Raw genomic sequence first — 6,280 nt, 5'->3', positions numbered from 1 at the left:
TCTATTCTCAATGGGGCTTTTCCAGGGCTTCCCGTGTGCCTCTCAGATCATACCTCAAATAATGCTTCAGTCCCTTCCTCTGTTTCTTCTTCTTGTCTTATTGCTAAAATTAGCAACTATAGAATTATATCAAATAAAAGTGACAACAATGGGCATTCTCACTTTACCCCTAGTGTTGTCAGAAAGACTTTCTACTAATCTAGGTGAAATGGGTGAATATTTATAAAACCACAGATTGCCTAGATTAACAAAAGAGGAAATAGAATACTTAAATAGTACCACCTCAGAAAAAGAAATTTAACAAGTCATCAAGGAACTCCCTAAGAAAAAACTTCCAGGGTCAGATGAATTCACAAGTGAATTTTATCAAACATTTAAAGAACAATTAATCCAAATACTACACAAACTATTTGACAAAATACACAATGAAGGAGTTTTACCAAATTCCTTTTATGACACAAATGTGGTACTGATTCCAAAGCCAGACAGACCAAAAACAGAGAAAGAAAACTACAGACCAATCTCCTTAAGGAACATAGATGCAAATGTCAGTAGGTGAGGCTATTTAATTTATCCACTGAATGTTTAGATGCCATTCCATTTAGTGTAGTATTTTTTGGTTGAACTGTAAGTTCTAAAACTTGACCAGAATGTTTCTGTGAATTTTCTTTTATTATTTTTTAATCCAGTAACTGGCAGATCTTTCTAGGTATATTTTGTTGTCCTTATTTTGCCCACTTATTCTAGAAAAGCAGAGCAGTTTTCACTTATGATTTCTTATACTCTCATATCCTGGTTTTTTATGCATCATGATATTCAGAAAGTTTGATGATTTTCAAATTATCTCCTTTTGACCACTTTTTAAACTCTTTTGTTTATAATTGTAGGTACTTTTCATTTTCTTCTATTTTTAATATTTTGACTTTGTGATCTATTTTTCTTTGTGTCTTATAAAGTCATTGAACTCTGTTTTGTTTATTCTATTTTTCTTGGATGCTTGTTTCTCCCTTCTACCTCCTTTGACATCTCTTCACTTAGAACACTGGCAGACACCAGTGTCCCCAGTTAGAGTACTGGAGTGAAATATCCTTAGTCTTGACATTATTGTGCTTTTCCATCCTTTACGCCACCTAGATCTTTTCCAGTATAGATTCTGTAATAGACTGCCAGTGTTTTGACCTCAGTTCCTGCTGACTTTCCTTGTGAGGACACCAATACCAGTACTTCTGGCTCCTGGCTATCTTTTTCACAGTCCTAGGTTGGAAGAAAGGGTTCACTGGTGCTTCTTTTTGGACTTCTTAATCACTATTCATTTTGATGCCTTTGGGAGGAGAAATTGCTAGAATGTAGAAGCAGGGATCCCTCTTGAAGTTTCCATTTCCACAGTTTCAGTTATCTGTAGTCAATGTAAAGTGTTGGAAGTCCACCCATGGGGCGGGCACTGGCAGGTATCAGTCTTTTCTGTTTCTACTTTTACTTTTCTTTAGAAGTTTTTGTGGAGGTGGGTGGGAGGCCATGGAGCTCTGAGTGAACAGGAAGGGGCAGGAGTGGAGTAAAAGAACACATATATGTATTAGGTCAACAGGTATTTGCTTGTATCCATGGTTTCAGCCATGTGTGACAGGTCTTGGAATGTATCCTCTGTAGATATGGGGACATTACTCTTTATGGAAGAAATGAACTCTTCTACAGCCTTTCACACTGCCATCTTAATCTTAAATCCTCTGTATATTATCAATCCATATATGTAATCTTAAGAGAGCAAAAGTAGAGCACGTTTTTTTACATTTCTAGTCCATTTCACATATTGTTTAAAATTCTTTTATTTTTAGAATTGAAGGGAATCCTCAAGGTCATTTAAATCCAACATTTTTATTTAATAACTGTGACAACATAGAGGCGTATAGAACTTAAGTAACTTTAAGGTCATACATGACAAAGGAGGGTCTAGATCAAAAGTTTCCCTATACCCACCTTAGTTTTCTTTCTTCTCTATTCTAGGGTTCCCTTGTTTGTTCTTTGGTGACTCTCAGGACATTGGCCTTCACAAAGGTGGCCACCTGCTTTTCAGAGATGCCTTCCATAAGCCCCACAAGCCCCACCTCCACAAAAGGGCCGTGCAGATCCCACCACCCCCATGATGATCTGGTCTTTCTTCTCTCCAATACCCTGTAGCCTCCAAAACTCCTTGGCAGAGCTGGTGTTGAGAAGGCCTAGGATCTTCCTGCTGCTCTTGGTCAGGACATATGGGGGCACCTGCAGCACCTCCATGGTGGTGCAGAGCCCTTCAGGCTGCTCCTCCTGCTGCCTGCAGATCACCTTGGGCTGCTACCTCTTATGACTTTCTTTTTGTAGGATCTGGACCTTGCTTTGGGATATTGTCTGCTCCTGAATTAGCCAAAAGGGTACAACCCTATTCAGAGGTTTGGTCATGGATATTGTTTGTGAGGGAAGGGGGCAAGGCGGGGCCAGGAAGACTTTCTCCTTTTCCTCCAATTCCTTGGGCCTCTGACTCTGTTGGCTTCTAGCTCTTTATACTTTTTTTCCAGCCTCTGAAACCCTAAGTCCTTCTCTTTCAAAGCCTTTTCTAGAGCTGTCAATTCTCCTTGTTGTATGTTTAGGATTGAAGTCCTGTGGCTCCCTTGGGGGTCCATAATTTGATCAAGGTTTTTAGAAGACACTCTTGCACAGCTGGTTCTAGGGTGTTCAGCTGCTTCAGAGGGCTGAGTTTGGGACAGCCAAGTGGAAGTTCTGAGTTACTTGTCCTGTCCTCCATTTCTTTCTGGCTTTTGGTCCTCTTTGCTTTTGGAGGATCCATCAATTCTTTTTGGCTTGGCTTCACTGGGACCTGGAGTCAGAGTTGTGATGTTACTGTAGTATCTAGGTAGAAGCATCTTTCTGAAGCAATGTTAGCATTGAGTACACTGTGGGCTGAACTTCCGAGGAAGTCCTGGAGCATCATGTAAGCTTGCTGTCTAGGGAGGGAGGCCCTGATTCAATACATCTACCACCTTGCCCAGCACAAAGAGGGAGGCATTTATGTCTCTGCTCTTCTTTAGCCATAAGCCCTGGTTGACATAGTTAATTGTCCTAAGAACCATCCAAGTCAATCAGATCTTTCCTTCCCACTACCAGAATGGGGCAATTCACTCCCACTTTTCTACTTTAACCAGGAGCACAGCATGACTTTGGGAGGAACACTGATTGAAACAGGTAGCTCCCACAGTCCAATTTTTATTGGCTGGCAGGAAGTATTGCTCAAACGCAGTGAAGGAAGCAATGGACTTTTGGGTGAGTCCAGGGATCAGGATGTTCCCCTATCAATCTTCTTTCATCACCAGGTCCCCTGAAGCAGGGGCAAGGAGGTCCAACACCTTCTCTTGGTAGATGTCCAAATAGTACATGGAGACAGCAAAGGCCCAGGGTCCACCTTCTGTACTCTCCTCCCAGGTGAGCTGCAAGAGTTTTTAAGGGCCCAAGGAATGATGCCAGGCTGCTCTGGGCTGTCTAGCATTGTGTATGTCTTCCCTGTACCTGTTGGGCCATAGGCAAGTACACTGGTGTTCTGTCCATTCATCAAGTAGCGAAGGATAGGCTGGACGAAGCCAACATAGATGTACTGCTGAGTGGTTGTTTCCCCATAAAAGGCATCAAACTGGTATTTGAGTATCTCCTGACTTTCTCTGGTTGGCAATCTCCAAGAAACAGCTGTCCAGGCCCCCATACACAGGAGCTCTCACTGGTGCTGCTGACCTCTTCCACAAAGGGCCTAAGCCTCACAACCACTCATACTTGTGCCACAGAGGGGCAATGGCTGGTTTTGCCTTTGCTCAGCTGGCAACATGTAGTGCCTGCAGCAACAGCAACAGCCACTACCACCATCTCTTAGGCTTCTGCTCTGCCATCTCCACTGACCTCCCACTCCCAAAACCAACTCCTTCCATTGGAGCTGGTTCCTCCAAGAGTTCAAATTCTCCTGATTACTTCATATTGGGACCCATTGTTCTTCCTGTGCAATTTTTGTCAGTGCCCTCTCATGTTTTTCGAAGGATTATCTTTCTAACCTGCAAAGGCCTGTCATTTGCAGAAAGTAGTAATTTTGTTTAGAAAGGTCTTTAACAGGTCCTTTTTCATTTCATGGGTAATAATATAGCACTGTAATCAAGCCATATAGCATAACTAGGAGAATACTGGTGTTTATTTTTATCTTTTTTAAATTTTTATTTAGAATATTTTTCCATGGTTACATGATTCATAATCCTCCCTGCCCCTCTCTTTCTCCTCCCCCCTCCCAAAGCCAACAAGCAGTTCCACTGGGTTATCCATGTATCATTGTTCAAAACCCATTTCCATGGTTATTCCTATTTGCAGTAGAGTGATTCTTTAATATCAAAACCCTAATCATATCCCTATTGCACTGCTCTCACAGTTCTTTCTCTGGATGTGGACAGTGTTCTTTCTCCCAAGTTCCTCAGAATTGTCCTAGATCATTCTATTGCTGCTAGTAGAAAAGTCCATTACATTCGATTGTGCCATAATGTATCTATCTTTGTATATAATGTTCTCCTGGTTCTGCTCCTTTCACTCTCTATCCATCCTGGAGGTCTTTCCAGTTCACATGGAATTCTTCCATTTCTTTAGAATACTGGTACTTAAAGGATGGGTTTTGTGTCAGAAAATAGCATGAAGTTATTAAAGGTACTATATAATTTCCTAAATGCAATATAGCTTACTCTTTTCTTATTCCTATGCAATTTGGGGCCCTCAGAATTTATCTGAGATGCCTGACAAAGATAGATGTATGGAGGGACTTACTCAGTACATGCATTATTATCTGCACTTCATAATCTGGACACTAGTCATTCTTCATCTACTTTATCATCTTTTAGGAACCCCTCTTGAATTTGGACTCTTCTTGTGACACTATCATACAAGCATATGTCTGTCTCCCAGTTCTATAGTTTTCTTGATATTGCTCATCAGTGGACTGTCAAACAAAATTATTTTTGTTTTTGATCTGTGAAAGGAATTTTATTAAATACTATAAGCCTGGTAAATTGCTATTTAGGAAAGAATCTTTAAAGCTACACTGTCCTCTACCACTATAAAGTAATTTTTTGTAGGCACATAAATGGGTTGATAGTTGTTGATGTCTTGTCACCTTTTAGGGGTTACTATTACTGTCTATAGGTTTCCCCCCATTTTCTTTTGCTTTTCCCTCTTTAAAATATTTTGAAAACCAGTCCCTAAGATCTTTCAAAATCATTTTACCCCAAGGATATATTTCTTTTTACCCACTTGATTATGTCCTACCACTCCTCATGACTTTTTTTCTTTTGTACCATTTCTATTTCTTCATATAGTATTTATACTAATGAGTTGTTAAGAGTTTAAATGTATGTTCCATTGTCAACCATGATGAGATTAGATCCCTAAAGTTCTTCTTACCCCCTTGGATAATAGTGTAGTCCTGTCATAATTCATTTTGCCTGCCTGATGAGCTTACTTTATTTCTGATCATGTACTTCCTATACAATGCCTTTTGTACCACTACTTTCATCTAAGTCATCCTTGGTAATACTGAGTATCCTCTTTATGTCTGCGATTCATCTGTTTGTTATCCACATCTCTTTCATTTATGTCTCTTCCCTTTATTCTTCCATTTATATTTCTACATGCCCTTGGGATGATCTGGCCAAGTTAATTTTCATACTAAGCTTTCTGCAGATTTATTTTCCCATCCACTGTTTGTTTTTAACTATTTCATGAACTGATATTATTTTCCACCTACTATCCCCTTTTATAATATTTTGTAATAATCGATATGAATTAGTCTATATCTGAAAGCAACATAACAAGTTTATTTAATAATTCTAATGTTTTATATCTTCTCTGTTCATTAGAGTTTAAAAGTCATTGCCACATGCAGCATTTAGCTTAGAAAATATGCTAATGACTTTACAGCAGTCTTAAAATTGTTGAAGAAACATAATAGAGGTCGCTGCCCAGCTGTTGACCAGATGCTTTCCACTTCATCTGAGGAAAGAACAAGTAAAAAGGGGCTTATCATAGAGCAGCCTGAGGTTGTATTATTTAAGGAAAACACTGCATTTGAAGACTGTGAAGTATAGGACTATGATACTGAAGAAATTTATAGACTCTTTATCCCTGGAGATCATTAAGAATATGAAGTCTTTGCATTTGTCTAGACTAGATTAAATATACTTTTTTCCCTTAGAATCAAGGAAATGAACTATATTATTTCAAGGTGCCTTCCAAC

General features: G+C 39.5%; 1 pseudogene; it reads right to left on the bottom strand.

The window, feature by feature from the left end:
- Nucleotides 1–2,854: 2,854 nt before the first annotated feature.
- On the bottom strand, nucleotides 2,855–3,882 carry LOC100022948 (kinesin-like protein KIF22; annotated as a pseudogene).
- Between the last annotated feature and the right edge of the window lie 2,398 nt (nucleotides 3,883–6,280).

Source organism: Monodelphis domestica, chromosome X (genome assembly GCF_027887165.1).
Source record: "Monodelphis domestica isolate mMonDom1 chromosome X, mMonDom1.pri, whole genome shotgun sequence".
Taxonomy (NCBI): Eukaryota; Metazoa; Chordata; class Mammalia; order Didelphimorphia; family Didelphidae; genus Monodelphis; species Monodelphis domestica.
The sequence above is the reverse complement of the archived record's forward strand: the minus strand, read 5'-3'. Positions and strand labels throughout refer to the sequence as shown.